The sequence below is a fragment of the Cavia porcellus genome, unplaced genomic scaffold, assembly GCF_034190915.1.
Source record: "Cavia porcellus strain 051 isolate PalLab524CR breed Dunkin Hartley unplaced genomic scaffold, mCavPor4.1 scaffold_1, whole genome shotgun sequence".
NCBI classification, from domain to species: Eukaryota; Metazoa; Chordata; class Mammalia; order Rodentia; family Caviidae; genus Cavia; species Cavia porcellus.
The window spans coordinates 99,107,671-99,133,993 of NW_026947484.1; positions in this window are offsets into that span (position 1 = coordinate 99,107,671).

Sequence of the window (26,323 nt, forward strand, 5' to 3'; positions counted from 1 at the left end):
ATTCCAGTGTGTAGGAGGGATCCCACACATCTACATATTATGTGGATGAATATTCTTTATTTTAAGTATTACTCTATTTAATAGCGTAGGTGGCTGGTGTAGGGATAGGGAAAAAAGGGCTCTTTGTTACATGGTACGGAGTAAAATTAGATATTCAGTGTACAAGTCTGAAATTTCATGAGTGCTCTAAATTGATGTTGGTAGATGGGAGGAAAGATGTGCTAATATTTCCAGGGAAAATCTTTCTTATTCTAGCACTTGAACATAAATTTCAACCTGTGTGCAAAGTGGTGAAAGAAAAGCATACCTGCCAGACACGATGGTTACTTGAAATGCTACTAATTTTATTCATGCAGATTTGCCAAGGGGACAGTGTAAACAAAGGCTAGAGATATGAAGTACAGTATTGGGGGGTGGCAAGGACAATGAGGGGTACAGAAGGTGGAATAGGCTGGTGAAATGCACAGCATGCAGGTCACAAGGGAAAGGGTGACGAGCTAAGAATTTATGGGCCTTGAAGAGGCACTGAATGTATATTTGTGTGCAACAGGGAAAATGTCTGTTATTTGGTAAGATTATGCTGAGAAATCTGAGAAAGCGGACTGAAAAGAGGACAGCTATGGACTGTCAGTCTGTTTGGAGCAGATCATAGCAGTCCGAGCAGAGGTGATAGATGGTTTCAGAAATATCACCTCTGATAAAGACAATGACAAAGTCTTTGTTTTTCCACTTTCAGAAACACTTTGACAACTGAGGAATTTTAATGAATTGCACAGCATTGAGAGATACCAAAGGGGGGGGAGCTTCACCTTTAAGGCAACTGATCTATATGTAATAATTTTGAGTTGATTGTCATATTACTGAAAAATTATATGTTCTGAGTTTGCTTTTGAGCTTCCTCAAATCATACTATTCTATAATTTAAGGCAGTATTAATATAAATATACAAGAAAATCACCATTTTTATCATTTGCTATAAAGCCCTGAACTATTCTGATACACACCATTTTAGAAGACACCATAATTAAAATGAAACCCACTGTGTCAGCGTGTCTGAAGGAGATAGGGTAAGACACATTTGAATGTTTGTTTGAATATAGCTTTTAGGCTATTGACAGAAATTTGAGATGGAGGCCAAGCAGAGCACCATGAGCCCAGCGCTAGACTAAAGGCAGGCATGAATATTTACTGACAGGCGCTTAAGCAAAACAGCCACTCTGCTGTTTGCCTTTTTCTCTGTCCTGGATATTTGCTTCTTATTAATCTTTTAGGATGTATTCTTCCTTTGCTAAATCTATTATTAAACAGAGGACAGACATTGTGTTAGCATTGTTGTTCTTACTCAGGTTGATGAAGAATAGATATGCTAAAAGCATCTAAAAGAAGCTACATTATCTTCATGAGCATGTGCGTTTACAAGTAGAACAAGATTCTAATAAGATATTGTTAATTGTCGGGTGATTTAAGATGAGGAAAATGTACGTTTCAACACAAGTAATGAATAATCTTACAAACTCTAAAATCTCCCATCTGCTCTCTTGGAGTTTTACTAGAATTTTAAAAGCAATTTACTAATATTTTTGTGGTATAAAATACCCTGAATTTTGTATTTCATGGGTCAGCTGAAATTACTATCTAGGATGAATTTGTCATACTTACTTGTGGGTTTTTTAATAATAATTAAGGATGTGTTGTTTTATAAATATTAAGTATCTATGTATCTATAATTGTTTACCAACTTTGTAATTTATTCATAGATTGAGGCCCAGAGAGTGTAACTTGCCCAATATCAATGAACTGTAAAGAAAGGCATTGATATTCATATGTAAATCCATCTACAAAAATCTTATTTTTTTCTAATAGATCCTGCTACTCCTCATAAAGCTAAAAGTCATAGCAAATTATTTTTTCTTCTTACGTGAAGGAGAGTTGGATGAGGCAGGACGATGTGACCGTGTGAAGCAGTAAAATCTCATTGTAACAACAGGTGGCAGTGCATCTTCCAGTGGACTGATTATTAGTGTCTCAAAGGATTCCATTTTGGTGATAGCAAATTCTTGGCAACTCACAGAAAGAAGTAAAACATAAATAATTTGAAATCAAATTGTGCTGTTACTTCTGTGTGAGGAAGTCATACTTCTGTCTTTTTGCTTTCTCAAAGTATTCTTTTCAGGCAAACCAGTGCTGTGCTGCAGTTTGACCCCATGGGTTGGAGGAAGCCTTGCAACTTTACTGCCTGATGGGTGGTGTCAGGGTGAGTGGCACATACAAGGATGGAGTCAGTGATCCCAAACTTTCTGAAGCTTGCTTCGTATTTTAAGAAGTTGTACATCAATCTGGAAGCAAGGACACATTTAGCGGCTAGCAAGCAAACTGAAACATTTTAAATTTTCTTTTGTTGATCTATATATTTGGAACTATATCAAGAATTAATAGACTAACCACTTGGAACAAATCTCTTTTTTGGGGGTAAATTTTTATATGAACTCCATGCTAAGAATTTGTTTTAGAGAGGTAGAATCGGGCAAAAATTCCCCCAAATGAACAAACTTACATGAGACATCGTACGTAGCCCAGGAAGCCCAAAATTCTTATTCTGTCCAATGACTGAAAAGTTTTCTTAGACTTGAACCAAATAATGGAAGTTAAGATCTCTAAACATATGCCATTTTTGCTAAATGCAGCTTGCCTTAAAAAATGATAGATCTTGACTTGCACTTTGCTTGCAGATTGTGTGGACTTGTGCAGAATGTACACAGTGCACCTGAGGGACTCATTCTTGAAATAAATATGATGGTATTTACATCAGAAGGATTTGATATATAGAAGAAGCTTAAGTTTCAAAACCAAATTACAAAAGGAGTATATAAAGTATAATCCCATTTTAAAATACAAGACAGTTTATTTCTATCATAATATTCAAGTGAAAAAATGCCAGGGAACATAGCTACTGAATTTTAAGCAAGTTCTGGAGATCAAGAATAAAATAGATATTTACTGAGTTTTATGAATTTCTGCATTAAAATTTTCATGAGTCACTGTTTAGTTAATTAAACTATAGACAAAAATAATTTTAAGGTTTTAGATATAAAAAAGATAGGGTAGATGTTTATCCTTTCTTGGTGCCTAAAGAAGCTTCCCTCAATAGTTGACTGAAGTACTATTTTGGGGAAACTTGGTTATAAACGTGGAATAAATGAACTCAGAGACCTTTTTAATAAGTTAAACTTGCAGTTTTAGAAATGTACCTTTATATTTTAGCAATTTTAGCAGCTTGGCTTCTGAAAGGAAACATGTCTCAGTAGTTCATTTCAGGTTTTAGCCTTCACCTACAAGGCAGGAGGAGGCAGGATCACAATAGGCTACCATTTTTCTTATGCCTCATTTGGGGAAATTTCCTTCCCTGGTGTTTCCTTGGACTCTTTTAATCTTAAAGTCAGATTCATGAATAGCTCAGCTTAACCTCTCAGGGGACTAAAGACTTCTGTTATCACAGAACATTATTATGACTGAAATTAGTTCCATAATGCATAAGAAACAGACTTCTCGCCCTTGTGTTAGTGACAAACCTGTTCCACACCAGACCTGCAAAACTTCAAGCCTATCCGAGGCCGATGGGCAGGACTGTTTGACGTGGTTTGTCTGTGTAAGTCTTCTTGTTGAGTGAGCAGTGTATTTTAAAATAGACCAATTTTACTGCTTGTTGAGGAAGTGTATCCATCAAATATATGAAATTTCATGGGTTTTGTCTTACTTTTCACTCAGACCTAAGACTTTCAGAGTCACCTCATTGAGTGTCTTAAGATATCCCAAACCATTTATAGGCCTAATCATCTATAAAATCTTAGTATGTTTCATTGAGTAGCCTCTCAAAGGCTGATGGCTACCCTTGTCTTCTGTGAGTACAATGCTCTTGGTTCTTTGAGTTGCACACTGGACGTGGGTGTCACTCTCATGCTGTTTGTCCTGCTCCCCTTCTTCTTATACTTTTGACTTACTGTCGTGCCAGGCCTTCCTGAGTGTGGTCATCAACTACCTACCCTGCAGTGACTGACTGATTGACAACTGCATCCCCTGGCACTGGGATCGCCGTTACCCAAGTATCCTTTTAACCCATTTGGAAAACCATTCTTTCCTTTCGTGGAGTTGTTCTTTTAACACAAGATTGTTTTGACAGAGTGGGACTCTTCCCTCAAGGGAACATAAGTAGTCTGGAGAGGTGATGGAGGAAGAGTTTGGCGTAAGCTCATATATAACTTTGCCTCTCTTCTGGTCAAAGCCCCGTTAGCACTGTGTCTCGTTCCTCACCTCTCATTGACTGTCCGTGAGGATGCTGTGTTTTCGGCCTAAATCTCACTAACCACCATTGTTGTCCCTTATTAGTCAATCCTGTCCCCTTTCAGGTATGATTGCAATGTGGACTAGGTTTGGGCACTTCCCACAAAAACATTCTATCTCAGAACGGGGGATATAGTTCACTAGCACAAGCACCTGCCTAGAAAGCATGAGGTCACGAGTTTGGTCCTTGGTACCAGAACAAATAAACCAACAAACCAAAGACATTTTGTATCTCAGGAAAATCTATGGAGAGTAATCTAGTTGTGTGATTGCATTTCTCTCAAAAATTTGTGATTCTTTAAAAAAAAGTACATAATTTTTTAAATTCTCATGTAGCTTTTTCTATTGTTAATTATAGAAAACGTAATATTTTCCCATAAAATATTGAGGATTGTTGAGTTAAGGCAATTACATAGCCAGAGGCCTTTCCATTTGAAGGTTAATTTAACCCTCAATATTTTAGGGAGAGAGAATTTGCTTTCTTCATTAACATCTAACATTACTTTCCTGGACTTACCATAAATAAGAAATCAAATTTGATACATTACTGTTAACTAAACTTAATACTTTTTGCTAATTCTGTCCTTCCAAATTAAACATTTTTGCCAAGAATACAAACGATTAGTGGTAGAATCTTATCTGGTATGTTTTAGACTCAACTATGTGCCTTTCAAGATTTGCTGCTACAATTTTTTGATTGATTGACAATTAATTATATTATTTTATAGGTGGATCCTGATAAAAAGATTTGAACGGGATATTATTAATGACAAAAATATTCATACAGAAACCATTTCCATTTTTGGAATCTCAAAAAGGACAACTTAGGATAACCCAATTCTTTCTTCTGTCACTAAAACCTTTGCTGAAAAAAAGAAGTTAGACCCCTGCACCTGTGATTCTGCAGGAAGGATTCTGTCTTCCTGATTCAAAACTGCGGTGACTGAACAGCAGAAGGAGTTGGGGTGAGGTTTACAAATAAGAGACAACTCAACATAATTTTGGTTAAATGATTTGAAAAGCAAGAAAGATCAGTTTGAAAATATAAAGCTATTAAAATGCTCGAGTATTTCATTATTATAGAAATATTTTTTATAAATATACTTCTTCAAATATTCCATAAATATCTTGACAATGGTGTGTGTGTGTGTGTGTGTGTGTGTGTGTGTGTGTGTGTGTGTGTTAGCATTGGTGAATCAATTAAGCAAATAAATATTTATCACATACCTATGTACCCAGCACTAGGCTACTTTGTGAGTAGTCTGAATAAGTAAGATTATTTTGTGGTGAAGAAGTCTCTGGTTTGAATGGTAGCTATCATCCATGTAACCTATCATGTAGAATGTTTCTTACCCTCCAATTTATACTACTTAAATGGAGATATGCATAATATAAGCATTGGCATGTTCTCACTGTCTAAAATTGGCATGTTCTCACTGTCTTAAATTCTTCCTCCCTGTAGGACATTAGCCAGCCAGTAGGCAAATAACAATTGAAAGCATACTATATTCCTTTTCTAGCTTTCCACCCATGTTATTAGCCTAAAAAGGACAATAATGATGCATGGTAATCCAGTTACTTCTAAAAAATGTTGTATGTCTAAATTCTCCAGAAAATTACAAGAGGAGCCAACTACCTGTAGCTAGAACTAGCAGACAAAGGATCTGCAGATAAGTCCTAGTCTGTGCTCAGACAAAGCTCTGCGTGTGTACAGAGTTGTCAGGGGTTGAACTGACTCAGTCAAATTTTTGAAACACATTTCGTTCTCCTTTCATTAGTGTTTGTCATTTTCTCTCATTCTTGTCTTCTCTATGCCAGAGAGACTACATTAGTGAAGCACTGTTCGTTTCTCATTCGTTGCAGTAGGAGAAATGGTTAAGATGGGTTAGACTAGGTAGCAGAACGTGTCACATTGAAAGTAATTAAGTGTAACATAGCAAGTGTGCAAATCATCCTGGTTGCTTCATATTTCTGAATTCCAATTCACATCTTGAACCCTCTCATAGCAGTGATTAACTAATTGTCTATCAGGATATTGTGACAGAGTATGTATTTTTATCCTAAGGTCCTACCCTAGTTCATGGTAGCAATTAACATTTGCTTTCTCTTTTTCTGATGTCTTCACATTTTGTTTTACCCATGGGATATAGCTGGAGAGTTTCTGTCATAATTCTGTCACAATAGTCCAAGCTTAGTTTTTTAATACCCATTGTCACATGCATTTTTACTTTAAAAATATAGATGGTTACATGAATTATTATGCCTCAGTTATATGCGTATGTATGTAGGTATGTATATAATATTCCACCTCTCAAAGAGGCAAATGCTTTAAAGGAAATGAAAATAAAATTTTCATGGGGTGTAGGGCAGAGCAAATGCTCATCACAGACTCATCTGACAAGTCTCTTTCAAGAGCCTGTCTACAGATTGAAGATTCACTCTTTGCTCAACTTGCATCCTTGGCCCAATAAATGTTTTATGACCTCCCTGTATGAGCACTCACAGCCAGAAGGAGGTAATGCAAAATTGATCTGTATATTAAAACTGCTGAGCCAAGCGGGCTTGCTCCTAGAATTATACTGATTATGTGTGTGTGATTCAACAGGCCCTATTGAAACACTATAGTATTTGAAAAAGACACCAATCAGGTGCATGTTTTACATACACAATTTTCTTCTTTTCCTCATCCCTGTAATTCTATAGACCAGCTCCGACACTCACATCTTTGATTCCGCCTTTTGCTCATGAATAGAATAAATGTTTCTAGGTAAGAAGATGCTTCAGTTTTATCCTCAGCAGTGTATTGTTTCTGGAATGAAAGGAAGGAACTGAATTTTAGAATCAAACATTGAGGTGGTACAGTCCCAACTTCATTGCTTCATTATTTATTTGCCAATGTAGATTTGGAGGAAATTACTATCTCTCTTTAGGTCTCACTCATATTGGTATTTGAAAGTGTAGGTAAAAACATAGACCATTTCAAGGACACACACACACACACACACACACACACACACACACCTGCCATCTGTGAATACAAAATGAAGCTCTTTTCCTTTAATATCTACATTACAATGGTATGAATTAGTATTAGCATGATAGATCCCTTAAATATATTCTAATCATTTCCAGAAGTGACACTGGTTTGTCACTTGCATGTAAGTTCTGTTCACTTTCTTCATTCTATTCTTTTATGACAAACTCACAGATATTTATTTATGTAGCCACCTTCTTATTGACTTTTGTGGAATAATCCTTACTAACACATGCCTTATGTGGAGAACAGAATGGACACAGTCTTTGTTTTTATAAAGTTTATAGATGATGGCAGATAGGGATGGGGGAGTCGGAAAAATACATTAGTGGTTATAGACAAGGCAAAATACTCTGATGACAGTGAAAAAGAACAATCCTGTAATCATTTACTGGCAAGGTGGTGTAAGAGAGCAGCTTTAGACATGGGGAACAGGAAAGTCTTCTTCGAGGTGTTAACGTTTGTGTTAACAGTGAGATGGAGGCACCAAGTGGAGACTTTAGAAGAAGGAAGACCATTACAGTTTCAACAAACAAGGAATGAAAAGTTCTGAGAAAGCTCAGCCATGTTAGAACAACCGAGGTGGAGGAGCAGAGGTGAGACAGAGCAGGGTGCTGGGGAGAGTCTCAGAGCTGCTCCAGTTCTGACCAAGTATGCTTTACAGGACAATGCAGGCCAAGTGGAATTACTGCAAGATGTTGTCGCTTGTTAAACAGATAAGAAACACCGTCTGATTTCAAAAAGACAATTTTGGCTTCTGGGTGAGTAAAGACAGAGGTTGGCTTTGCTAGAGAACAAGAAATAGAAAAAGAAAAAGTAGAGATCTGCACTGATACAATATTGATACTTCTTGTTGATAGATTAAGCAGGGAAAAGATTTAAAATGGTTCCTAGTTTAATTGGTGTTATTTACAGAAATCAGGATGAACTAAAGTAATTTTGTGGTGGAGAAGGATGCAGTGGAGAGCATGGGTTCTGTTTTGGTTAAACTCTGTTCGCTTGTACTTACAATTAAACTTCCTACTGGAGATGGCAAGCAGGAATAGGGAAAGTGTGAAATTCAGGGTTCAGGAAAGGATTGTGAATTTAAATTTGAAGTCCAAAAATATACAAGCAATGGATTTGGGTAAATTATAGGAATATTAATGAGCTATAAAAGAAGAAGTTATATGATCGTTAACTAGGATACTCTACTATTTAGATATTGTAAAAAAAAAAAAAAGGTTATCAGACCAGTGTTTTTCTGGCATTTGATAGATAAGAAACTGATATCCTACTGTAGGAGAATCAAAAGCAGAGGATATGAACTCATTTTCTTTAAAATTGATGACAAATTGATCTTTTGCGACAAGGAAGATAATCGAAGGTTATCTCCATTATCTGAAAGGAAGGCAAGGTAAGATTATATCAGTGAGTAGGAGAAGCAGTTTTGAGGGTTTAAGCAGAGAATCAGAGCCACTGAGAGAAGATGGAATAAGGAATTATAAGGAAACTAGTTTTGCCCAGCTAATACCTTTGGGAAGAGAATGAATCTGAAGTGAGACCTCCCAGCAAGGTGCGTGTTTCCACCTCTGTTGCTGCAAGGCCTCCTGAAAACATTACTGGTCACAGAAGGTCGTATGGGCAATTTCTGCAGCTGATTGCACTCTTCCTGTAAGACACCACTATATTATTGCTGTTCTATTCCAGGAATAAAATAAGCATTTCAAGACCCAGCTGAAACTTACTGATATTTTAGGTGTGGTAGATAAAGCAATGATCATGTAATGTGAAAGCATTCTGTCATGTAGCTACTCTTGGAGTTCGCAGGATTATTTTTAGGGAAGCACTAAAGAATAATGTCTGTGCCACAAGCCAAGTGGCTGCCACGTGGTTAGCGAGGGTCTATCTGCTTGCTCCGCAGAGAAGATCTATGAATGTGAGCACGCTGCACAAACACCAATGATGCCAAGGTGCAGGGAACTGAAGACACTGTTTTCATACCTGTGTGCTCTCTGTCTTTCAGCTCCCAAGTTTTTATCCCCAGGACCTTTCTACTCCCCAGTTGAATGACAATAGCATGGCTAATTTTTTGGGGGGGGGGTATAATTTTATTTTAACATGAAGATTTTTTATTTTGATATAATTTTATTTTTAATATAAAAAGATGTTTTTATGGTGGTAAAATAAATCATAGTATAAAAATTAACATTTTTACTATCCTTAAGCATACTGTTCAGTGGTATTAAATACAATGCATTAAGTTGTACAACCAATGCTGGTGCCTACATCCCTACCTTTTTTCTAGAAGAATAAATTATATCCATTGAAAAACACTTCCCAATGCTTCCTTTCTGCACCTCTTAGCAACCTGTAGTCTATTGGTCTCTATGACTTTGGTTATTCCAACCCTGTCTTATAAAAGAGATTATGCAATATTTGTTTTCACTAAATTCATGTAGCATAATAATTTCATTTAGGCTATGTCAGTACTTTCAAACTATTTGTATCTTTGGATCTAAGTGTGTCTTTCATAGAACACATAAGGTTGGGTCACATTTTTAATTCATATTTCAAATTTCTGATTTTTAGTTAGAGAGTTTGATCCTTTTACATTTAAAATGATGCTATTGTTTACATTTGGAATGTCTCCCAAAGGCCTATGAGTTAAAGATTGGTCCTTAGATTGTGTTGCTTGGTAGGTGGTAGATACTTACCTAGATATAGCCCAGTGTGAGGTCACGCGGCTATGCCCTCTAACAGGACTGTGGGAGCCCGGTATCTACCTCTTTTACTGTTTCCCATTTCAGCCATAAGATGAATGCTTTTGTCACACGCTACTGCTACGATGAGCTACTTTGCTGCAGGCTCAGAAGCATTGCGACAAACTAATGGTGGGCTGAAACCTCTAAAACTAAGAAGAAAAATAAACCATTCCCTTTGTAAATTGATTACCGAGGTATTTCTTACAATGATAGAAAGCTGACTAGCACAAGTACGTACTGATATGGAGAGAATTTTATCTTCTATTTCTTTTCTGTACCTCTAATAGTTTTTTTTTTTGGGTTTTTTATTTCCTACATTACTCTCTCTATTGTTTTTAGTTGATATTTTGTATATGGTGAAATGTTTAAATTACCTTCTTATTTTCTTTCGTGCATATGTTATGGGTATTTTCTCTGTGGGTACCATGGGAATTACATTTAATCTCATACAGTTACAATTCTATAACTTGAACTCACACAGTCTATTTTCAATAATTTGCAAAATTTTTCTTCCTTTTTCAGCTGTTTCCTCATGCTGTTTAGTTGTTGAAAAATTTTTTTTATCCCATGTGTGCCCCAAACAATATAGAAAACATAATGTGGGATTAAAAAAAAAAACAAGGTTGCAATAATAGAAGCTTTAAGAATAACAATTAGATTTTAAGAAAATTTATTAGTCTTTCAATAATGCGTTAAACACTTTAGGCTTGTAAATCATTGTTACAATAACACTTGCTGTCGTGGTTGCCCATGTATTTATTTTTATTGAGATCTTTATTTCTTCCTATGATTTTGACATTGTTTAGGATCCACAGTTTTTGTTCACATGAGAATTTTTTTTTAAAAATTATCCATTTTTAAAAATTTTGTTTTTGTCTTTTTTGAGACAAGATTTCACTATGCAGTTCAGGCCTCCTTGAACTAACTTTGTAGCTGGGACTGGGATTACAGCACAGAGATTATAAGTGTGTACTCCTGTACCTGGCCTATCCATTACTTTTGAAACACTTTTTTCAGTTCAGGATTCTTGGCTCTTAGATTTTTAAAAGAAAACACATTGATTACAAACTTTTTGAAGGTAACAGTTGGCAATGTAACGACCACTGTTAAATTCCTATCATCTTGTATTGAAAGCCTATATGATTATTGCTTTGTGTTTGTTATTTTCTTTTGTTTTTATTTTTCTTTTGTAGTTTTTTTCTCTTTTAAATAAAAAAAAAGAAAAAAAAAGCATTTTGAATATGTTTACTCATTGCATTCAGTCTTGCAAAAGTTCTGAGGAGACCTATGCTGATAATTTTATTGAGGATCTCTTCTATGTGATGAGTTATCTCTTCCTTTATGTTTTCAATGTCCTTTACTCTTGTCTTTTATATATTTGCTTTTAATGTGCCATAATGTGGACCTGTTTGAATTCTTCTTCCTTGGAGTTCACTGCAGTTCTTTGATGTTTGTAGTCATGTATCTCATTAAATTTGGGATGCTTTAGTGATTCCTCAAATACATTTTCTGATCCCTCTTCTGTCCTATTCAAAAACTAACTTCAAAAAATTAAAGAAGAAGGGTCTGTTCTAATTGTGAGTGGCACCTTCCAAAAGACACACAGCCTAGAAGGAGCAGAAAGAGGAAGAAGGAGAAAGCCAGCCTCTGCTTGTAAGTTTGATTCTGCTTGAGTGGATGCAGCTCTTGCTGCTATCACAGCCTGTAGACAGCGGTCTCCAACTTCTTTAGCCTTTCAGTGTGGACTCATACCAGTGAATCTTCAGGGAGCTTCCAAACCTTCAGCCCTGAACTGGTACTACATTCTTACTCCTCTGAGGCATTTTGCTGACACTGAGCAGCTGTTGAACCCTCTGTTTCTGCACTGTGCAGATGGCCATTATGGATTATACCACCACTGATCCTGTAAGCCTATCTAATAAATCCCCTTTCTTAATTGTATTCAATACATACTTTTTATTCTGTTCCACTAGAGAACCTTAACTAATTTTGGCTCTAGTCACTTTCCTTCAGTCTTTGTCTCTCTGTTCCTTGTAATCAATGGTTTCTATTGAGCCCTCCTCAGGTTTGCCAGCTCTTTCTTCTGCCTCTTTAACCCTGCCTTTGAATACCTCTGGCCAAGCTTTTCATTTCAGTTTGTATCTTTCACTTTTCGAGTTTAACTTCTTAAAATTTCTGTGTCTCTATTGGTATTTGCCATTGTTTTGATCTTTGAATTTTAATACATTGTTTTCTTTATTTATACTTTCCTTTAGTTTTTTTTTTTGAAAATATTAAGATAGTGTGGGTCAGGGATATAGCTCAGTGGCACAGCACCTGTCTCAAAAAAAGAAGAAAAAAAATAGTGTTTTAAAGCTTTCGCCTAGTAGATATACATCAAGTGCTTTTCAGGAGTAGTTTCTGGTGATTTTTGGTTTGTTTGAATGGACCACAATATGCTTTTTCTTCATATGGCTTATTATTATTTTATGGAAAATTAGATATTTTAGGGTTAACGTGGTGACTCTGGATATCAGATCTTCACCCTCCCAAAGGTTTGTTTCTTTTTCCTTTTATTTTTATTTTAGTAGGCTATCTCTATAGAAAGTCTCAGGCTACAGTATAAATCAGAGGTCTACTGGGGTCTGTTTTGAACCTCTGCCTGGCTTGTAGAGTCACTTTCTAATTTTTCTCAGATACATAATTTAATTGTCTCTGCCTTCAGTGTATGGATCCCACAGGCAAATAATGAAAAACATAAGAGGGGCAGAGATGGGAATCAGTGCTTTAAATCCCTCGGAAGTTATTTGAGGTGGTGAAAGAGGGACTTATTACAGTGGGGAAAATAGCAAGAGTGATGACCACACAGCTCTTCACACCTCTGTGGTCAGAACAAGCAATCAGTGATCAGAGCAATGATCCGTGGTGTTTGGAGGGCAGGGTGCCTTTTCATCCTTCTGTGTTGACTCCTTCAGGCTGTGTGCAGGCAGCTAAAGGAACATAAGCCAAGGAGCTGGCAATGGGAGGTGAGTAGCCAGTGGGCCGCTAAGACCTGAAATTTACTGAATTATTGAAATTAATCATGATTTGTTGTCCAGACCTTTCTTTTGAACTTGCAAGCGTTCAGTGATTCTAGATTCTTAAAAAGTTGTCTGGTGGGGAGATAAGATTCCTGGTGCTTCCTATTAGGCCGTCTTTTCCGAATCCTTTCACCAATTCGCCTTTGAAGACGTGGACGGATGTAGTCTTGCTCAGTGGCCTGAAAAAGATCATTGTACTATCACTGTATTTTGGATTGTTCCTCAAAAATAACATAAGCCATAACACATTATCATTCTAGCTTGATCATGTACTTTTAAAATTTTAAACAACCTGAGGGAAAAGCATAGCTCATGCCCATTCTATCCCTCTCTCCATTTTAAGTCTTATATTCTCTCTCAACTGCTCAAGGACACAACCAATTTCAATAAACAGCAATATTTTCTTAATCTGTATTTGGCCCAGGGATGTAGTTTGCAGAAAAATAGCTTTTACTCTGAGTAATTTACATTGGCAAACAGAATTCATGACAATGAATATTTTACCTTTTCTTCCCCATAGAAAATGTGTGAGTCTCGGCTTTTCATATGTGGAATTATGGTCCATTTAAGATGTTTGCTCAACAACAGAAGATATCAGATCCTTTCTACAAGGTGAATTAAGGTTTTTTTCTTCAATGACAACCTTAAGAGTTTTAAATAACAGTTTTTATGTGTCTCAAAAAAAAAAAGAGAATAAAAAGTTTAACTGGGCTACAGTCTAAAAATCTTGCTATATAAATGTTAGAGACCAACTATATGATATACTTGGAACATACCTGCAATACAGTAGGGACTCCAAGTTGGTAAATGTAAAATTATATCTCAAAGAGATGTAAACTTCTGTTAGAGCTGAAACATATATATATATGTCACATATTACTAAATATACAGATGTATATTTTTCCATATATGTGTCTTAAAAATATAAAATGAAATTATTATAATGTACATTGCTATTAGAAAATGTAGCAGCCCAGATTTGCAGACATTTTTTTCTCTGGCCTTTTATTGTCTCTTCTTCTGAAGTTTATCACTTCAATTTATTTAAAATTGGCATTTTGTAAAACATGAATTCATCTTGAAACTTTCCCAATGGATTTTTGTGTTAAATTGGTTTAATTTGGCATTCAGTATGTATTCAAAATAATTAATTGAAACAGGAAATTTTTATTATATCAATTTACTATGAATGTATTGCTTACCACAATAAGAACCCAATTCAGTTAAATGCTTAAATTGGTGCGATAAATTTACAGTAGGGGCAGAAAAAGGGAGAAAAAGAAAAATATATGTACAAAAAAGCAGCAAAATATTAAAACCTTTTTGTACAGCTAGTTACTGTAATCATTGAGAAAGGGGGAAGAAATCATAATCACTGGAAACAAATATATTAGCAAAGAATGTACTAAGACTTAGGGATACCTAATAAAGACTGAACACTGTGAAAGATGGTCTGTTGCTAGAAAAATCAACCACTTTTTAAAAAGAGAAAAACAAAATAAAAACAATAAAATAAAATTTTAAAACAGATTAGTAGGAGAGTTATAATAATTAATACAATGCACATTGTTATCTTCTTAATAGCTATTCAGAGTACAAGATATAGGCATGGTATCTTGTTCAAACAATATTAGCACAAACTTTTGTTTTCAATGAACTAAGAGAAATTGTATAACTATCTTAACTATCTTGTGTATAAATACATTTTCATTTTTTCCTTTCTTCCATTCCCCTTCACCCCATCATTAGCAATTTCTTTCCAATTCACAACATTTATTTTACATTTTGGATCTTATTTACTTGTTCAGCTTCTCACATTAGTGAGAGAGTACATTTGCACATATGGATCTGATTTATTTCACTTATGAGGTTGGTCTCAAGTTGCATCCATTTATCTATGAAAGTTTTAAGTCTATTCTTTATGATAGAGTAATACTCCATTATATAAAAAAACCCACATCTTTTGTAACCTTTCCTTGGTTGATGGATGTTTGGATTGTTGCCAACATTTAGCTATTACAAATTGTGCTGCAAAAGAGACCTAGAATAGCAAAAGCAATTCCGGGCCACAAAGATAAGTTAGGGGGCATCACGATCCCAGACCTGAAATTATACTACTAAGCCTTTGTGATAAATCAGCAAAAATTGGCAAAAAACCGGGGCTGGGGATTTAGCTCAGCGGCATAAGTACCTGCCTTGCAAGCAGGCAGTCGTGAGTTCGATCCCCGGTACCGATAAAAAGGAAAAAGAAAAAAAAAAAATTGGCAAAAAACCATACCTGAGGATCAGTGGAACCGAACAGAAGATAAAGATGTAACCCAAAACACACTCAGGCAACTTATCTTTGACAAAAGAGCCAAACATGGTCACTGGAAGAAAGATAGTCTCTTTCATAAATAGTGCTGTAAAAACTGGCTTTCCACATGCTGAAGACTAAAACTAGACCCCATGTCTATCACCATGTACTAAATTTAAGCAAAAATGGATGAAAGATCTAAAATAGAAACCCTAAATTTACTGGAAAAGAAAATAGAGAGAAATCTTGAAAACATAGGTGTAGGCAGAGACTTCATGAACAAAGTCCAGACTGCAAGGGAAATATTACAAAGAATAAAAAAATGGAATCTTACCTCATTAGAAAGCTTTTCCATAACCAAGAAAAGCACCAGCACAGTGAAAAAAAGCCCACAGAGTGGGAAAAGTTATATGCAGTTGTCCCTAAGACAAAAGACATACCTAGAAAATATAAAGAATTGAAAAAAATCAAACTCCCCCAAATTCAAAGGCCCAATCAAAAAATGACCACCTGAGATGAATGCATGATTCTCAGATGAAGAAGAAATTCAAATGGCAAATAAATAGGTGAAAAATATGTTCAACTTTATTGGTCACTTGAGAAATGCAAATTGAACAACACTGAAATTCCATCTCACTGCAGAATGACTATCATAAAAAAATTAACCAGTAGCATTAGTCATTTTGATATTCATTGATTCATGCAATCTTTATGCACCAATTTTTTCATTGTGCTTAAATGAGAATGTTGAAGAATAAAAATTGTCTAAATTCTTTTTTCTCTTTGGTCTTTTTCCTTTTTATCAGTACCAGGGATTGAACTCACGACTGCCTGCTTTCAAGGCAGGCGCTTATGCCGCTGAGCTAAACCCCCAGCCCCTAAAAATTGTCTAAATTCTAAAAAAAATATGGCAAAATTATCATATAATATCTGGTTATATGGTTTTCATTTTAGAGCCATCTCCATAGATGAATAGTAATTACAATTACTTCTACATTTTAAGAAGGATCAGGCCCTACACATTAAAGAGCTGTATGACTTCTATTTACTAAATGGCTAGTGCAAATTCAGATGTGCTAAGTTCAAACCTTATGAAAGAATTTGAAGTCCAAATAATAAAATTGTAAACAATCTCTATGTTTTAAAACATTTGTGACATGTTAAGGAAGTATTATTTTGCAATATTTGGTTAAAGAAAATGTCTTACAAAAATTAAGCTCACTAGTTATCTTGTTTTGTACTAATGTGTGAGTGTAAGAAATTTAAAATTACAAGTGCAGCATAAGCAGACATATAGGCCTATGGAACTGAGTGGAGAGTCCGTAATAAACCTACACACATAGTCACCTGATATTTGATAAGGATTCCAATGATACATAAAGGGAAAAGTAATCTTCCACAAATAATACATGGAAAAATGAATATCCTTAAGCACCAGGATAAAATTTTATTCTTTTCTTAGATCACACACAGAAGTCACTAAAAATGGATTAAACACATAAATAAAACATCAGAAATTGTAAACTCAGAAGTAAACAGGAGGCTGGGGATTTAGCTCAGTGGCTTAAGTGCCTGCCTGGCAAGCACAAGGTCATGAGTTCGATCCCTGGTTCCAAAAAAGAAAACAAACAAACAAACAAACAACAACAAAAAACAGGAAAGTTTCAAGATATTTTTCTGCAATGACTTTTTAGGTATGATATCAAACCACAGACAGTGAAAGCAAAAATAGACAATTGGAATTACAACAAATAGTACTACACCAAAGGTAAAAATCTTTAAAATGAAAAGATAACATACAAGATGGGTAAAAATATTTGCAAACTTTATATATGATAAGAGGTTAATATCCAAAATATATTAGGAATGCCTACAGCTCAGCAGCAGAAAATAAATAAGCTCATGAAAAATAAGAGGAAAGACCTGCATAAACATTTCTTGCAAGAAGTATAAATGAGTTACAGATACATGAAAAAGCACTAAATGTCACTGATTATCAGGAAATGCAAATCAAAATAACGATGAGATATCATGCATACCTGTTAAGATGGATTTTTTTTTAAAGCAAAAGACAGTACATGTTGGCAAAGATGTGGATTCAAAAGAATCCTTGGTACACTGCTCATTGTAAATTGATGCAATAATGTGGCCCCTAAAATGCTAAAAATGTAACTAACGTATAATCTGAAACTCTTATTTCTAAGTATATATCCAAGGACACTGAAATCAGGTTCTTAAAGAGGTATTTATAATTTTATATTTCTTGAGACATTATACACATTGATCAAGAAAGGGAAGCAAATATATACTCAGCAATGGATACATGGATAAAGAAAACATGGCACATTTCACATTTGGAATATTATTCAACTTTAACATAAGAAGAAAATACTCTATTTGTGACAACATGAATGAATTTAGAAGCTATTGTACTAAACTAAGTAAGATACACACAGAAGGACAAATATTACATGAGACCACTTATATGATGGATTTAAAACAGTAAAACTCAGAAGCAGACTGGAATAGTGGAAGCCAGGGACTGGAGGGAAGAGGAAATCTGTAGCTGTTAGTTGAGTGCTGCTAATTTATGTTTTTCATCAGTGAGTATTTCACTAGAGAAACACAATATGCAAGACATACAAGTGTGTAAGAAATTACAAAATTGTTTTACAATGGCCACCAACAGAGTCACATGAGGAAGAGTGCAGAGGGTGTCTGCAGTGTGGAGATTGAAGGCTTCAGTCCAAGATCTGGAGTTCAAGTCTGAGTCAGAAGGCTGATGAGTCTGTGATAGAAACTAGTCTATGAGGAAGGCTGAGGATCTGTGCTGGAAGCCAGAAGACGTCAGACAAGGTGAAGGTGAAGACAGGAACTCCTCTGAGGAGACAGATGGAGATCCGTCCTTCCTCACTTCCCATTACAACATCTAGGTGACAAGCCACCCTGATGTGGGTCCTCCAATACCTTAAGGTGTAGAATTACTCAGTCAATTTAGATAAACTTTTCAAGTTGATGCAATCATTCAATCATGGCATAGTTATGCATGATAAATAATCTTACGGATCTACTGGACAGCCTGGTGCCTAAGCTAATAATACTGCATTTTTCAGTTGAAATTTTGTTAGAGTAAATCTTACATCTTCAACAGCATCATTGTAAGTAAAAGGCCAGGAAGAAGTTTCAGCCATGCTGGCTGGGCTTATGGCATAGCTAGAGTGATGGTATCCCCTGTACACTTAAAACTAAGATTTAAATTAATGAAATTGTGATGTTTGTCACTGGGAAAACATTACAAATGCAGCTGTTATTAGGTTCCATTGGCAGATACATAGCTTTAGATAATGGGTCCCAAAATAATTCACATAGTTAATACAAAAAATTAAGACATTCATGGATGTTACAACTTTATTTTTCATTTAAACATAATATGAATTCTCACCTATAGTTTTTTTCCTTACAAATGTTCTTAGATTATTTGTGTCCTGCTTGGCTTATCTTTCCTAGTAAATTAATTGGACTTCTAAAGTTTTGCTTTCATTTTCAGTGCAGATTTCAGGATTTTAAGAATGACCCCTTATATGGATATGATCAAAATATAGAGTTAATGTTTAAACTTTTTTATTTTTAGAGATTTATTTATATACATCTTTGCTTTGTTTTATTATTGAGACAGGGTCTCACTATGTAGTACAGGCTGGCCTTGAAGTTGCAGTGATCTTTAGCTAAAAAATTATTATAGTAAAAAACACTGCCATTCATCCCCCTATTTTCTAGATGTTTACTCAAAAATCACAAAGTACTCAAAAATCACAAAGGTGTGACTTTTGGGAGGTGACTAGCTCATGAGGGGTGTTGTGATATTCTGCAGTGGATGAGCCCCTGGAGGGCTCCTATCTGGATATGATATTGAGAAGTGACGCCTGGCCAGAAGAGGTAGGTTGGTGTGGCTGTGGCCTGGAAGGATCCATCTTTTCCCTGCTCCTCCCTTCATCTCTCTCTCTTTCTCTGTGTATGTCTCTTTCTCTGTCTCTCTCCGTTTCAGTCTTTATCCCTCTGTGTCTCTGATTTTTCTGTTTCCTGCTGCCATTCCATGCCATAACAAAATATACCATGTGCTTCTTCCTCACGCTCCTCTGCCATGTCACCCTGCTTAGAACCAGTCAACTAAGAACTGAAACCTTCACAAACTATTTACCAAAATAATCTTTTTCTGCTTTAAGTTATGGGTGTCAGATATTGTGTTTCAGTGACGAGAAAGTAATTAAGATACCCTCAGAATACTCTCCCTTGTGCCAAGTACATTTATCCCATCATTCTTTCCACTTCCTGAAGGAATTTTAGAAGTCCTCTTCTGTGAGTGTTCTTAGATGTGATAAAAAATACAACGCGAGCTGCTGTCAAGTGCCATCCAACAGAAAGGTAGCCTTGTGAAAACGTTACGATGTGCCTCATTCACCCTGTTCACTGGATCTGACACTGGGTGATGTCTAGCTCTTCTCTGAAGTCAGAATGATAAATGTTTTGAATGAAATCACGACCTTGAGGCCACCGTGACAGTGCAACTAAAGACATTCATGAAAAGGGACTTCCAGAATAACTTCAGAAAATGGCAAGAACAGGGCAATAGTGTGAATGAAGAAAGGAGTTCTTTGCGGGTTATTAAGGGCAAGGTGTCTTTAGTATAAAATCATTTAAAATTTAAAAACATTCACTGTATTTTTGATCTCCCTGAATAACAATCCACATGACAGACAATGAGGATTCATTAAGAAATTGTGATTCTAGCATTGTATTTTTGTTTCCAGTGCTAGATTGTTTGCAATTTTCCATGCATGCTATCCACTGGGCAGTAGAATTCTTTCTTATCATGGACCTCCTTTCTCCTTTTGTGTTGATTGTCCAAGTGTGCTTTGGAATTTCTAGACCTATAGAATGCATGATACTGAAGAATGGAAACTAATTTCAGCTTTCAAAATGTTACTCTAAAATCAAAAAAGGAACACATTCAGAAAAATACTATGGGAATTTTAAAAATATCAGTCAGGAACTCTATAATTTGAAATGAAATAGTGACTAATACTCAACATGAATGAAGCTGACCTTTGGACACAGAAAATTCATTGAATAAGAATTTAAATATTAAAGTATACTGAGGTTGTAAATATCTGAAAATTGCTTTTGCACATGCCTACTAGAAATTTTGATTATCATGGAATAACACAACTATTTCTGTGTTCCTGAAACACTATAAAAGTTTAACTGACAGTTTATAGTTAGGTGGAAATTTTTGATGTTTTCTTAAATTTTTTATAAATTAAAATCTTCTCCTATTGTGACAAAATGGTTTTTACATATTTATACAAACAGCCAATACAAAACATTAATTATATTGTTTATCTAAGAAAATAGACTGCTAATCTATTTACAAACATGGAAGTATATGCTAAATATTTTTAACAAGTTAAGATAGTACCATTTAGGTATGTACTTTAAAAAAATATAGTTGCAATATGTAACTTCTTACGTTTAGACTCTCTATTACAGGATCGTATAAGTGAGCATAGCCCATAAAAGAAACGGCAACATAATGTTGAACTATTTTTATCACAAATGTTATTTCTACACCTAATATTTCTAAAATTAGAAATTAATTATTAGGTTTCATAGAGGAAATACATGCAAATTTACTACAAAGATCTTAGTTGATATGGTGGCACAAGCCTGTCATCCCAGCACTCTGGAAGCTGAGACAGAATGCGATAGACTGAAACTGGAGGATGGTCACTAGCTTGAGGCCAGCCTGGGATACATAGTAAGTTTAAGGCCAGCCTGGGTGACACAGCAAGACCCTGTCCCAAAGCCAAACCAAACAAAACCAGCCCTCAATCCCCCCAACACCACCACCAATAATAATATTCATTTATGTATGCTCCTATAGTACTAGGCAAGATTTTGTGAAATACTCTTTTTTGTGAGATATTCTGTAAAATATTTTATCTCATTATTGCATATTCGTTTATACAATGATGAATTTAACTTTTGGCGTATTTATTCCTATTTAAACCATGCTTTATTTTCATCCTCCTTATTACCCTCCGTCCCTCTTCCCTCCTCTTGATTCTCTTCTGTAATAGTGTGAGATACTCTTTTATCTATGTTCCTAGGATAATAATGTGTTACATGTAAGTTTCACAATGGATATATTTGCATTTAATTGTCATTTGTTCTGCTGAAATGTAGAAATATTAACTGTTTTATGTAAGATGTTTTTTTACACTGATTGCTAGAACCACTGAATTTGCTGATTACATAGTAGTTATATAAAAGAAAATGTCTTTGTTTCAAAGTATGTATCTACAATATGAAGTTGGATCAGCCCCTTGCTTTCAGACGATTCAACAAGAAAATTGTTTTTATAATGCACCTGTAATTTTCTTATAACTCAAAATGTTTTAAAAATTAGAGGAAGGAAAGAGCCCATCACTTGGTGGATTTGTGAACTTGGATAAGTTATTTCAATTTTCTGAGTTCCATTTGTTTTCAAGTAAAAACAGGAGATACTAATACTTACAGATTAAGATTATAAACCATTTACAGACTCAGATTACTTATTTTATTTTCACAGCTGTAATTTACTTCTGCCATTATCTGCTTTGGTGTTCAGACTGTCCCATAATGCTAGTGGAAGCCCTTCAAATTGAAAGCCTTAATATCTTTGTGATACTTCCATTTTATACCTTAAAAGTTTAAATTTCGCCAGTACGTTGCATCACAGAAACGTAAGATTTAGATATCATTTTCAGATTTCTCAAGATAATGATCCACACTGTGGTTGACAGTGACACAAAGTTATTACAAAACTCCTGAAAAATCAGTTTATTAAAACGGATGCAGCATCTGCAGGAGGTGTTTGTGATAGCGAACACCAGAGCAGCAGCCTAAAGTGCTGTTTGTTCCATTATAAGAGGCAGCAGGGTAATCCTTTGATTAACAAAAAGTAAGTAAAGTCCCTGACTGGTTTCAAAAAACATTAATCTCACAGAAGGAAGAAGATGGCCTGAAAATTAGAATTCTAATACCTTTTTCTTCAGATTCTCAGAAAGCTAAAGAGACGAAATTAACAGAAGGAATTGGAAGAGGATTGTACCTTGCTTTTCTTTCCTACTTCTAGGTAAACAGACTCCAGCTATGTTATGTGTTAAAGACCTCTAGAAATGGGATTCCATAGCCTGCTCAATAAATATTCTATTTTGACGTCTAGTGATGTTTCCTACCTGAAATTCTGTGTCTCCAAGCTAAACATGCTGCTTTAAGACTAAACCTTCTGTTCTTGTTCTGAACTGAAAGAAAATTAAAATTCAGGTTATATTTTCTTCAGTGCCACAGTAACTTTACAATTTTTAGTCACTCCGCTCATTCTTGAATCCCACGGGTAAGGAAGCTAACATTTTTTGTATGTATTTTCTCTGTCAAATACGTAATTTTGCTAACACATATTGAGTGGTTATTACATGAGAACTCTTATAGATGCTTTGTATATTTGAACTTGTGTTTAGTCTTCTAATAGAACAGAAACTGGGTAACTTCCTCAAGTTTGCACAATTTGTTTTATATCAACTCAATTAGGATTCCAAGATTTTGATTAAGCATTATTTCTGGGTATGCCTATGAGAGAGATTAGTATTTCCTTAGTTGGGCTGTAATAAAGAGTAAGTTTAGTAAGGCAGTTTGCCTTCCTTCACATGAGTTGGTTGCATCAGATTCTGAATGCTGAAATAAAATAAAAGGCCTCAAAAGGGAGAATCTGACCTCTCTAACTGAATTATCTGGGGCATCTATCTTCTCTTGGCTTCACACTGAAACTTACATCATTGGCTTTCCTCTGATTCTTGGACTCAGATTTGTACTGTAATTTATGCCATTGGCTTTCCTGGATTTGGCCCTCTCAGCTTCCATAATTATATAAGCTGCGTCCTTTATCCTCTCTCTCTCTCTCTCTCTCTCTCTCTATCTATCTATCTATCTTTCTCTTTCTCTCTCTCTCTCTCTCTCTCTCTCTCTCTCTCTCTCTCTCTCTCATCTGTCTGTCCATTCATCTGTTTTTTCTATATCCATACATCTGGACATTTAGACCACTTGGCCGTGTGACTCCTCCCCATCCATCCATCCATCTATCTATCTCCCCTCTCTATCACTTCTATTTCTGTGGAGAACTTGCATCAGTTACAGGTAGACTGGGGCAGATCTTGGAGTTTAGGTAGTCTGATGCTAACATCTTCACTCTTATCTATAACACTTGACTGTTTCTAAGCAGACAAATCTTAGGTAATTTTCCCAGTTGGCAATATCAGTAGGATGTTTTTCTCTCTCCTTTCTACAGATGAAAAACCAAAGACTTTAAGATATTAAGCAGTTTATTTATGATAAAATAGCTAAACAGGCCAATGGCAAGTATAAATTCAAAGCTCTTATGTCTCTAAAACCAGTGGTATTTTCTCTTTAAATTGTATTGCCCTTTAGAAAAAGAGGAGGGCTGAGAAAAGGAATTATGAGGTCTTATGTACGTGTACCAACCCCACACAAGAGATGTAAACATTTTTTACAGCAAACATGTACTAACAAAAATATTTTCTTAAAAGTAAAAATGTATTGCCCTCTTTCCATGCATTTGTGGGGAATGGCCAATGTTACCAGGGGCCTGCTCAGAAAGAGCCAAGACTCCCAGATTGGTTGGATAAGGACTGCATTTGTCAGGTATTTCACATCACGAGGACTCAAACTGGATCTACAAAAGGCTGTAATATAAAGAAAGTTCTACTCTTTTCTTAAATGAAAGTTTCCATTCATCAAGTGTCTATTACATGCAGCATTCTGTTCCTCGGTGCAACAATATTTTATTTAGTCCTTGGCCTAAACCTTTGAAGTACTGTTATTTTCTTATGTTGGGTTTTCCAGAAGCAGATTCTAAAACAAAGAATCAAATACAAGTGATTTATTGAGAAAATACTTAGAGGAGAAACTGGTAAAGAAGTCGAAATACAAAAGCTATAAAAGAAGGCAAACAAGAGTATAAATTGGAGTAAAGACTCACAGATAAAAAAATAACTCCATTTGGATCCTCAGGGCAATTCAGAGGTAGAGAGCTCCCCTCAGGGTTTACCCCAGCCTGAGGCCAGAAGGCTGGGCTTCCAACACTGGGACTAGCTGTTCCTGCTGGGGGGGCGGGGCGTGTAAACTCTAACACACTTGGACTCTGTACTTCAGACAAGAGATGCTCTAGCACCTTGAGGGTAGCCCGAGGAACAAGAGTTATAGGGATGGAAAAGTTAGAGACAAAAGTAGCATCAGAACTGGAGAAGGGTAAATAGATACAGTACAAAGATCTGAGTGGCTGGGGGAGGAGGACAGACTGTGAACTGACATCCCTCTGCCTCTAGCTTCCATTAACAGCCCTGGTGCTCAGGGCTGAGTTATCCTGTAGTTGAAGAACCAATGACACTGAAGGCAATAAGAGAATCAAGACCCTGTATAAGGTGTAACAGTCTATGAGGCTTAGCAGATTTTGGAGTTGAGGAAATTATTTCATGTGTGTACTTTTAAAACATTTTAAAATTTACAAAACTTTACAACAATCTTACTAAAGGCATTAAAACTAAAACTAGGCCTTTGTCCTTCAGGGTTTTCTTTCTCTGTCCTTTAGATTTCTTTCTGAAAAATCCCTCATTTTTTTCCAGACAAATAAAATACTTCTGTGAACTTAAATTACATAAAGCTCTGCGGTCTTGTGTAGACTGCAACCCGACAAACAGAGACAAAAACACTAAGCAAATGTGTGAAGAACAACTTTACATTTTTATAGCATTTTTCACAACCGTTGTATCTGGAGGCAATTCTCAGGAAGTTGCAACAACTTTTCTTATAGATTCTATTGGGGTGTGAATTCTGAAGCTCAGTTCCGACCTTCTGAAGTTCATGTGATAGTTTGTGGAACTCTAAAAATAGCTCTCTTTGTCCTTTCCTCCTTTATCTTTTTCTTCACATTGCTTCAATTTTTTGTACTTCTACATAAATATTCAGATATTTATTCAATATTTTTGTGTACTATGCAGTAGGGGAAAAATGATAAGCATGATGTAGTTTTGAGTTCCATTTTTAGCACTTATTAACTTTGTATCTAGGCTTCTATAAAATAGAAAGCGTATATCTTCCACCTCGGTGATTACATTTGGAAATTATATGTCTCCTACTCAGTGAAAAACTATATATAAAGTCCTTAGGCTGAGTCCTGACAGTGGATCATTCAGTTATTAGTATTGGGAACTGAGTCTGTGCATGTCGAGCACTGTTGTAGGGATTATGAAAATATCACAAGGATGCTGCCCTCAAACGCTTACTTCTAGTTGAAAGACAGAAAATACAGAAGTAGATACAAAAGTTTTAAATAGCAAGAAAAAAACCGTCAGTTGGAGGTGGGGCAATCTGTAGAGCTGTTAAGCAGGGAGTCTTGGATGAAGTAGCCTTTTGAATTGGAACTTGGTGAGAAAAACAAAACATTGCACGGACCTGGGGTTCAGTCATTCCAAGTTAGCATGGCAAATGTCCAGAGGCAAGGGTGAGTTCACGAGTTTTTAAAATCTAGAAGGTTTAATATGCGGGCTTGCACTTTTTTTATAGTCAGTCAATACAAAAAGAGCTTAGAAATGTTAAGTCAGGGTTAGATCGTCCAGGACCTTTTACTGTGCTGAAAGGAGTTTGAATTGCATTGTGATTGCTGTGCAGAGCTGCAGGATGATTTTAACAAACTGGGGTTTGGTTAGGGATTGGGCTGATGGGCCTAAGATTCAAGGAT